Genomic DNA, 11,201 nt, shown 5'->3' on the forward strand with positions numbered 1-11,201 from the left:
GCGCCGCCGTCGCTCGTCCAGGAGCTAGACCGGGTTTTCACCCAGAGACCTCGTGCAGGAGGGTTGCAACTCCAAAATGACGCCCTCAACAGGGAGAGCGATGCTCGGAGGCGCCGCCATCATTTCACCAGAATGAATCTGGCGAGGGCTTTCGCCCGGAGTGCCGGCACCTCACTGCACGCGTTCGTCGCCTCAAGCCGGCACCATCACTACGGCCACCCCAACCGAGGGACGCCACTGTCGCAGCTCCACAAAGCCCGCAGCCGAAGCTCCATCTCCCTCCGCCGTCCTCGCGACCCGGCAACGCGCCGGTGCCACACCGCACCATCGCACCTCCTCCCGGCACGCCGCACCACCGCACCTCCTCCCGGCCGGGCAGAAACTGCCAGCACGCACGACGCGGCCTCGGCCCGCGCCGCATCTCCTCCTCGCGCCGCTGCTCCACTGCCGCGCGCGCCGGCCACAACCGCTACCGAGCACACACATGGCCCCGCGCGCCGGCCACAATCCCCGTCGCCGTGCCGCACCTCCCTCGCGCCATCCGCGCGGCCGCCGGCGCTTCCACCATGCCGCCCCGCGCCGCATCTCCTCCACGCGGCCTCCTCCCGCGGCCAGGCCGTGCCTCTGCCTGCCTCGCACTGCGACGCACCCTACGTGTAGGCCCCGCGCACCAGCCGCCACGCGCCGCAGCACTGCCGCCGCCGCCGTGCGCAGACCTGCACGTCCCCACGCAGGCTGCCGCAGCCGGCCAGCAGCCGCTCCGTCGTCCCCGCTCCCAGGCCACAGGGAGCCGTGCCGCCCTCTGGCCCCACGCGCCGGCCGCCGTCCACCAGGCCCAGCCGCCGCCGCTCTTGCCGGTTCTCCGCCGCCCGCGGCCGGTCACACCACCGCGCGCCTGCCCACCGCGGAATCGCACCAGACACCGCAGATCCAGTCGAGGGGGGCCCGGATCCGCCGCCTCCTGCCCTCGCCGCCGCCGGGGAGGCCTATGCCGGCGAGGCAGCTCAGCCGGACGTGGCGGCCGCGTCCACCACGGATCCGCCCGAGGAAGAGAAGGGGGCCCCGCCGCCGCTGTCATGGCATGCCACGCGGGCTTCCGGCGGCCCGCTCAGGCGACGGCGCGGCGAAGGGACGCGGGGGGAGGGGGGGTTGCGGCGGCAGTGGCGTGACCGCCCGTGTCGCCCATGCCGGTGCGATGCGGGGGGAAGGGTTAACAACCTATGCAAACGTATTGATTCTTGCCTATGTGCATCTCAAAGTTGAAGCCAACTTATATTCATTCAGATCAGATGTCTAACAAACCCAAATACTACACATATCCGGGCACACCAGCTTGAGTGAATACAGAGAAGTATTGCAGGTCTAGCTGAAATTCATGGGCACTTGACCAAGCATCCGCTGATAGGGTGATTGGAGGACCTGTGCCATTGAAATTTGAACCCACAAGGAAGTTGTCTCTATAGTATAGCATCCCTTGCTGAAGAAGGCTCTAAAAATGTGCAAAACAGGTATTAACTAAATTGAAATGAATAATCAATTGCATTGGCAAATGGCATGGTTGATCAATAACCGATGAAATATTCAGTCCTAAAATGTGCTATCATATTATTTAAAAATACAGAAAAAAGAAAATTTTATATTTTGATAGAAGTTTCAAACTACTCTCAAATATATTGAATAACTGATAACTGAATACCGAATACCCCTGAGGAACATAAGAAAACTTGATTGCTTTAAGTCGTCATCTCTTGCCAATAGGTTTTATCTTTCATGCTTCAGTTATTGCACTTCAATCACTAAACAAGACATAGCTCCATTAAAAACTTAATTAGTATCGCTCCTAGGATCCAAACAATTTACTTGATCTCAATCTAAAATAGGAAAATAAAGCGTTGTGTATGCACGAGATGACATCATAAATAAACATCATATCTATCCTGTTCAGAATTGCACATATGCAAGCAGCGCTACTCAACCCCATCATTTCCCTTCACACCTGTGCTTTTCAGAAATCAAAACTGAACATTTCACATTAAACATCAATATGAATAGAGAGTTGAAAACCAAATTAAATTTACGAATTTCTTAAGAACAACCATGAGTATGGAATCACATTTGCTCAAAATATTATTCATTTTTGGAACACTCTGTCAGACTTGATGTTACAAACAGTAGATGTACATGTAGCAACTTTGACTGGTTGGGGGAAAAAGCATACAACTTCGTCTAGCTAGCTGCATGCTAAGTTTTAGGGAAATGACAAGAAGCCTGATCATCCGATAGTTTTTGTTCTTGATTTAGTAACCATACAAGTCAGGAAATGAATAGAATTTTAGGTTGTTTATGTTGATGGCTATCATTCACAGAGTAGGAGGCTATATATATTTCTTCTCTTCTCTTAGTTTGTTCATTCATACGGGACCGACGTACTACATATCTCTTTTAAAAGAGTATCCAGATTTTAGAAACAACTTTTAGTTAACCCGAAAGAGAAACCATATACTGTATTTATGAAGTGGCGACCCAAGGCCCTTCCATAAATCAAGAAGGATTTTTCAGCAACTACTTCAAATTATGAAAGTACCTTCTCTTAATGCCAGAAGTATTTCTATGATTAATGAACTAACAATATCCTCCTTCCAAAAGTAGGTAATCAGATAAAAAGATAAGTGTTACTGGATTTACTATTAAACTGTAAACAGAGTTTACTAGTTTCATTGAACAACAAATAGGAGAAATAAAATCATGTTGTATCTTATCAATATAATCAACATGTATGACATGATAACTTTTAAGGAGAAATTTCTGAGTATATAATGCAGAGATCTAGTATTCAATGGCATACAGAATAGAAACGCACCAATAAGAGTTTCTTCCCCACTGTAGGCATATGTAATGAGCTTCCGAAACCAAATGGACAGAACATGATCACCTTCATCTGCTGCATACAAATAAATTGGTCAGAATAAATTTCTCATCAATATGTAGAGCCACAAAAAACAGTTCAATTCAAGACCACATAGAATTTGGAGCCCTAGTATACATTGACAAAACTCATTCGATAGAGTAATTGTTTCCAAGCAAACTCACATTAACATTATTATTTTAGTGAGGTCAACCCCTTTCTTGTGTACTGTATTTTTCCTGTGCAACAATGTGAATGGCAAAAAGTAAGTGTTAGGTTGATCTTCTCCGAGTCAGGCTCAACGGTCTGCTCGGATCCCTTGACCGCATCCTAATTTGGGACGCTAACCGCTATTGGGCGGTGGGCCCCTGCTGTGCAGTGCAATAAATAGGAGGTGGGGGCCAGGAGCACTGTGCGTGAGGTTCACCACACCCGCCACACCCCACCCATCTGAACCCTAACCGATCTAGAGGGCGCACTACAGCAGCGGGAAGGACCACCGGCGCTGCCGCTGCATTGTGTCGCCACCACCGCGTCTTCATTGCACCGACCGTCGCCACCCCTAAGCGGATCTTCACCGAGGAACGCGGGATGGCAGGAAGCTCGAGCTCCGCCAGCGATGGTCTTTTACCCTCTCTGTATTCTTGTTTTCCTAGATCTAGGACCCATTGTAACCCGTGAAGAGAAAAGTTGTACAAAGACTCGACTTGATCTACTCCTAGTCGATCTAAAGTTTCTAACAGTAAGAAGTCAACATTTGAACATATACAATTGTTCATCTCAGGGCTTTCAACCAGCCGAACATATACAATATTCAATTTTTAAGAACAGGGAATCCTCAACATATATCCATGTGGCACAAGTGAACATTTTTTAATTCAAATGTTCCATTAGCATAGCATGGATGTGCATCATTCTCAAGTTGTTTTGCAATTCTCTGAGGAGCTAAGGATAGGTGCACCTTAATGTTTGAAATAGCAAAGACACCTGAAAGAGCAATACACCTGGGGTGGGGCCCCTTGGGATCGGGGGCTCGGGGCGGCCGCCCCTCTCGTCCCCCTCCAGGGCCGGTCCTGTTTGGGGCCGGCCAACTCATCCGCTCCCTGTTCCGGCCTCCGCAACCCTCACCTTGAGGGTCCCAAAAGCACAAAGGGAAGTTGCTGCCATAAACGGAAAAGGCAGGGCACCGCGCAATAGCTAGCTACCCTTTGACATAACCGAGCGCCCGAGACAAGATCCGGTGCCGTGTTGTGCTCGGATGCGAGCGGCATGTAGTTGTAGAACCAAGAGAGAGGCCGGCAAGAACCGCGGCTGGCGGGGATGGACCCCTCGGGGGTGGGAGCGAAGGCAGGTGGTGGACGCATACCGAAACTGCTGGTCATCGTGGCCTCGGTGGCGACGTACGCGATCATGGCGTGCGGGATTGCGCGGGACGGCGGGAGCTACTCCCACCCGAGCTCCGCGCCATGGCGTGCTGGGTCGTGTCGGCGCTGAGCTCGTGCCTCGGCGTGCGTGCAAGAGAGGTCGGTGATGGGGAACAGGAGAGGGAGGGAGGCGGCAGCGGCAGGGAGCCGGGAAGGAGAGGGGAGGCGGTGGCGGGGAGCAGGAGGAGAGGGGAGGGTGGCGGGGGGTGGGGGGGAGCTGGGAGCTAGGGTTAGGGGTGGTGGGAGTGAGTCACTGGAAAAATGCCTTGCAGGTTTTTTTTTGCAAAAACTGAGAGTATTAACAAATTGTTTCTTCATTATATCCAAATAAACGTTAGTTAGAGGGTCTGTAAAAGAAATGAACATGGGTACTGTACAAGTTGGGTTTAATTGTGATTTTTTGAAAATCGAAGGTCTTTTTTGCAAAAGAATCGAAGATCTTGGGGAGCTCCACACGTAGCTTTTCGTGTGGAATGGGGCGGGAGAGCAAAGAGGGTAGGTTTTAGACCTTGTTTTGTTTGTGAAAATTTTCGAATTTTGTTATTGTAGCACTTTCGTTGTTATTTAGTAATTAATATTTAATCATTGACTAACTAGGCTTAAAAGACTCATCTTGTCGTTTACAGATAAATTGTGCAATTAGTTATTTTCTAACTGTATTTAATGCTCCATGCATGTGTCCGAAGATTCGATGTGATGGGTCCTATAGAAAAAATTTTAGGAACTAAAAATGCCCTTAATCAACCTGACAGTTTGGGATTCGATTGTGGTCCTTTCTTCATTTTCCTTTCTTTATTTTTTTATTTATTCATTTTCATCATTTTTCTCTTTTTTCTATAAGATTGCATATCCAAAAGCTTGCTTTCCTTTACTTTCATCTTCTATTTTTGAGCAATGTTGTTCCTTCAGAATGTTCGATCATACTTTCTTGTTCTCCATATATTTTTTTCTTTTCCCTTTGGTTTCTTCTCATTCTGTTTTACTTTCCTAATTTTATTTTCTTATACCTTTTATGTTTATGTTTATTTACTTTCAGATCTAATTAACTTTATTTTTAGCATTAATCAATGTTGAATTCGTTGTTGATGATGAACCTCATGTGCCACAATTTTTATTTGAATTGTAATTTATTCCTTTTATAATTCATATCAACCATGATATTTTTATATAAGTAAACGTTAACTTAATTATATGTGACAAAAGTATATAATAATATTTGTTCTAATTAAGAGCGAGTCATGCTCGATGTACACTAACTTCTTTATTTTTATTTGTAGACTCATTAGTTAGTGTGTGAAACTATTTATTTACTTTATATAGTAACTTGTTTAACTCGTGTATAATTATAGGATAACTGATTTCAATGTTAGATGCATTTGTTCTTGTTTAGCTGGTGTACAATTATAAGATAACTTTTTTCAATTAGAAGCATTTGTCCTTTAAGTAAAATTATTCGTTTGCATGTAACTAATTTGTTCGCGGCGTCAAATTATTGTTCACTTTGTAGATTAAATACGTTGAGCTATTTGTTCATAATATTTTTTTATTATTTATTCTATATAATTAAATGTTCGCGATATGTAATATTTTGTTTGTATTATTATTTGTTCGTTATTGTTTAACTTTTTTTCGTAAAAAAATCATTTGTTCGTGTTCTTAAAATATTTGTTTCCAGTTTCTGAAATTAAGTATCCACCACTAATAAAATGCATTTAAAAATTATCTTGCAAATATAGGCAAATATGATCTTGTTTTGAAGATCTTATCATAATAAAGATAATGGTGCAATCCAAACTTAATTTTGATGCTCGGCTTAAGAGTTATAACTTTTTTAATTCTGGATTTGCATATATGTTGATGATGTAAGCTTTTTGTCTACTTCTGCATCCATGTACAGATTTTCTCCTGGTAACATGCGCAACAGTTAAATGTGCTAGCCCAAACAATATATTTAGCACCCGCGGTTCGGCAGCTTCAGGTTCGTCACCTCAGGCGTACTCCCTCCATATTGTAAAATTGTTTTTGGAGACTATATTGATGTCTGAAACGATTTACTTTACAATAGAGAGAGAGTATAACGACGTACGTAACCATCGTTAGCTTGGGCACCTGCACATTCGGTCTGTAATAAAACTGGGGGAAGAAAGCACACGAGAGGATCGGACTCCGACATCATCCCGCTGCTGCTTCTGCGCGCTCTAAAAAAATGCAGAACAAAACGGAATGGGATGCGCTCCACATTACTCGAAAATTGACATGAATAATCTGCAATCACTCAGCCTTAATTAGTCTGTGAAAGTACGTTGCGGCAGGTATCACCGACGATGCCTTGCAAATGTCTCAGATCACTACAAGTTGCTAGAGAAGCAAATGGATCTGATTATTCTCCGTTCCACCTTCCTATCTCTCTCACTTTCTCAGACATAGCTTAATTACCAGCAACTTCTAGCACTTTGCTCGGAGTCTTTCTGATTTACGTGACTCTCAAGATTCGGATTCTTTATCTAATACTATCCTTTCTAGTCTTTTACACGTACGTTGGATTAATTGGAGCAATGCATGTTTTCAAACGTACGCCGAGGTTCGGTAGACCGTCGTCTCCATCTGAGATGCATCATCGATCATCTTGGAATAATCAAATATACGTTGAGGGGATGTAGTACAGGTCAGCTTGGCCCATGTCCCCCAAAAAAAAAGGTCAGTTTGGCCCATCAGCTGGTAGCAGTTATATCAAAAAGCAGCGGCTGCCATCGTGTCATCGAAGACGACCGATAGATCGACGATGCCAGCAGCAGCAGCGGCAGGTCAGCCATACATACACCTCGCTCTCTGGCTGCTGCAGGCTAATCTTTCTGCTCCTTCGTCCTCTCCTTTTTGCACCTAACCCAATCATGGATCCATTATTTACTAATAATTAATTAGTGCTCGTAGGAGAACGCACACACCATGCATGGCAGTAGATTGTAGCAGCAGATATTTAACAGGCAATTGTTGTTGTTAGCGTGTCACCTCAGTTCCAGAAGACCAGAACTACTACTACCTTCGTACTGATCCCCAACTAATTCAGTCCACCCCAACCCCAGCCCGTGCGCACTCTGCCGCCGCCGTTTGCTCTTAACTCGAGGGAGATTCTTAGACAGCCGGATGGCAAGTTAGATTAGTCTGGTGGTGCAGCGTGACACGCCCCTGACCACCACTGGATGATTCAATTTGGTGTATCCATGAGGCGGGTCAGAGCACGGCGGCCACACGAAGATAAAGAGTATTATTGAACGTGCTGCATATTTTGTCCCGTTCTATCGCGTCCTCGTCTCTGCGTGCCATACAAAATTTTGGAGATACAAAAGGATACCCTTATCTACGTAGATGACGTGGCAGCAACGCAGAGGGCATGCATACCGTGTGAGTGCAAATCCACATATCTTATCATATCATAGTACTCTACGTTAAAGTTAAAATATAAGAGCATACTCAATGACCGAGAGCATGATTATTGCAATAAATAAAGGACTTGCTAAATTACAGCCTTCCGCTACGGCCAGCCTAATTTGGGAACAACATGACCTGCTTTTCCCCTTTTCGGCAAAAAAGACTGCCACTTTTCTCTAAGGCGGGTCCACTGCTACGTGAAACATGCACTATAGCACAATAAAGACAAAATAGATGACATCAGCGCATGCAAAATCAATCCCAGATTTAAAAAAACTATAATTTTACAACCGAGCATCAAAATTAAAATCCAATCACACCATTGCGTTGCCCCTAACTAAAAGATCAACAAGACCTCACTTCAATATGTTTCAATGATATTTTTCTCGTAGTGTTCCAAAAATACTTTTGTTAAAAGTTGAAAGCATATCATAATAAGCTTCAAGGTAGTTTAGAATAAATGTACAAGCAAATAGAATAAATTGATTTGAAGCAAATTAGAATAAATATACAAGCAAATAAAATGGAATTATGCACTTCTTGGCAGAATTCTGCACGACACACATAGCAAATAAATACAGAAAATAAATCTACAGACCTCATTTTTACTCTCCCATAAGCGAAGCTTTGAAAAACAGCAAGCAAATTAGAACATATATAAACGTATTTCACCTATCTAAATTCTAAGCATTAACAAAGTTTCAAAACTACTACCATACATGTGATTGCCTGCTTGCCTCCATAGTTGTACTGACCAAACAAAAAGATTAGAGCTACTACAACTACTACGATGCTATTCAGGAATCAAAAATTGAGGTTGAGCTACAACTACACTGCTGGTAATGACAATATGATGAACTTTCAGGCCACCAAACACCAAGATGAAGAGCATGTATTGTGCCGATTCGATGAGAAATCTTGCAGATAGAAAAAAGGCACATCAGGTTTCAGGTCCTAAACATTGTTTTGTATGACTGAAACGAATAACAAGTGCAGATAGTATTAGGAGTAAAAATATCAGCAAGGCTGAATACCTTTGGTAACAAAACATTGCTAGTTCTATATAACCTAATTTATGATCATATTTCTGCTAATACAGAAACACATTATTACCTAAAATTTCTGGCCATATTATTACCTAATGCACAACCATATTATTGCCTAACATAATTGCATAATTTGCCTAATCTAGAATAACATTATTGCCTAATGAAAATATATGTAGACAAAAAAATTGCAATGAATGTACTTGCTCTCACTACATACTTATTTACTTGAGCTGGTTCACATGCATATCATGTCTTCTTCATGCATTGTACTTGATCTCCCCTGCAGGATAACTTGGGAACCTGCAATGTAAGAATAGAAAAAATAAAGAGAAATTAGAGAAGAAAAAATGTTGTAAAAATTGCCCAATAATTTGCACTGTTTTGCCTTAACCTTACGATAAAATTGCTTGATGGTAGTACATTTATTTGCCTGTTCTTACTTTCTAACCTGAGTGAAACCCGAGCATTTTGCTTATGTCCACTTGCAGTTGTTGATCGAGCGGTAGCTGCAACTACTGAATTGATCTGCCTGCACAATAGAGCTAATCCAGACGAGCAAATCAATCAGCTGATAATGCACCATTTAACCAACTTACTAATTAGCCAATTCACAAGAGGCAAGCTCTGAACAAAAAGCACATAACTGTTGCGGCTGTGGCTAGAGTTATTAGCTGATACGGAAACATAGAGCTGCTAGCTACTGGAACAATACAACTACAGCATGATGGCCTAACAAAGCAATAGATGATTAAATTAACAGTGCAAGGAAAAAAGCTACAGGCCACACATGGGGTTAAACAAAAAATCGGACAACTTCTAGGCAAGACCGCAAGACAACTCGAGTAACAGATCACTGTGGCAATGGAATAAATAATAGCTCATGCAGTGAAGTACCTCAATATGTCTGAACAAACCTGATAAGCTGAGTTGATTCAAAAGCTACTGTTGCTGGATGAGCTGCAAAAATAAGTTAAGTAATACCTGCACTTGTCCCTGCTGATTACCCGCATGAGTTGCTAATAATCGAGTAAAAGAAAGCTGATGCGCATAGCAGTGAAAATTTAGTTGCATGGATTGGGTTGCCTAATGTTCCTGGTTTATTTGCCTAATGGAGAACATTAATTTGTCGATAATAAACCACGTTATTGCCTAAAATACGAACGCATAAAAACAAACTCAATGAAAAAGATCACATAAGCACCCCGCATTGGATGATGGAGGGCGCCCTTGTTGCTGCTTCTAGCCCCTTGGCACTGTAACAAGTCATCCAAAAATGGACTGCACAGAGGCCAATAGGGCTAACTGTTGTGTGTTATGTGCTGAAAGTGCCCTTGCGCTATAGGTTTGGAAGGCAATAGTAACTACTGTGTGTCAACTACTGCATAAACAGAAAAAAAACTATCATCATGCTACAACTAAAAATCAGTAAAATGGATCATGCTGTCATTAGAATACTGAAATCAGTAAAAGCTGCTGTCAGTAAAAATGGGATCATTGCTATTAGTGCATACAGGAAAAAAACAGCAAATACTACCATCTTATTTTAGCAAGAGATAATTGCACCAAAAAGAATCAATGTTACCCTAAAAAGAGACATGTGAATACTTTAAGGAACTAGAACAGGAAGATTCTGAATTTTTCCGCAAGATTAAACTTGATGCTGAACAGAAGGTTGAGAGCCTCTTTCCCTGGTAAAATTGCCTAATGATACCTTACATTTTGCCTAATGAAATATAGAAATTTGCCAATATAAAACCATGTTATTGCCTAGGGAGATTTTAGTACTGAGTGGGAACCAAGAGTGCTTAAAAAAGCATGAATGCTGCATTTATATAACTATTTTATTTACAAACAGATTCATACAACTAAAAAAGTGATGAAAAAGGAACACATATAAGGTGTACTTAACGAGAGACTGACGGGTGCTTAAAGATGAGGTGTTCGTTATGGTACAGATTTGTAGAAGAAAAAAACTACTGCATGGAGAATGTACCACCTCCCCCATCACAACCAGAAAAAAATCCTACTACCCACTAATTCCGAACTAGCATAGAGCTCAGCCATTTCTATTTGAGCTATGTGTAAAAACTACTAACAGTAAACTATCATCAGTAAACTGGTAGCATAGAGCTTGAATCAGTCATCAGTTATAACCCTTGTAAGGCTAGATTATACCAATCAGTAAACTGCAAACATTCATAAAAAGCAGGAGCATCACTCAAAGACAAGCTAACGGAAAGAAAACACAGTGAACAACTAGTTTTTCCGTCCAGTTTATCATACCAAGAGTGGATCGGAGGTACTTTGTAAGGCTTCAATGGGCCGGATGGTATTATCACTGCATTTCAGCTCTGGGGTCCGGTGAACCAAGTTGTTGACGATGTTGGCAGCCGC

The 11,201-nt window shown here is 43.1% G+C and overlaps 1 long non-coding RNA gene across 1 annotated transcript; it reads right to left on the reverse strand.

Moving 5' to 3' along the window:
• Positions 1-8,412: 8,412 nt before the first annotated feature.
• LOC120655749 lies at positions 8,413-10,953 on the reverse strand. The gene is made up of 3 exons (XR_005667718.1): positions 9,256-10,953; positions 9,025-9,107; positions 8,413-8,675 (listed from the first exon to the last, which is right to left on the reverse strand). It is a non-coding gene; the product is annotated as an uncharacterized LOC120655749 (long non-coding RNA).
• Positions 10,954-11,201: the final 248 nt, after the last annotated feature.

This window comes from Panicum virgatum, chromosome 1N (assembly GCF_016808335.1).
Source record: "Panicum virgatum strain AP13 chromosome 1N, P.virgatum_v5, whole genome shotgun sequence".
Classification (NCBI taxonomy): domain Eukaryota; kingdom Viridiplantae; phylum Streptophyta; class Magnoliopsida; order Poales; family Poaceae; genus Panicum; species Panicum virgatum.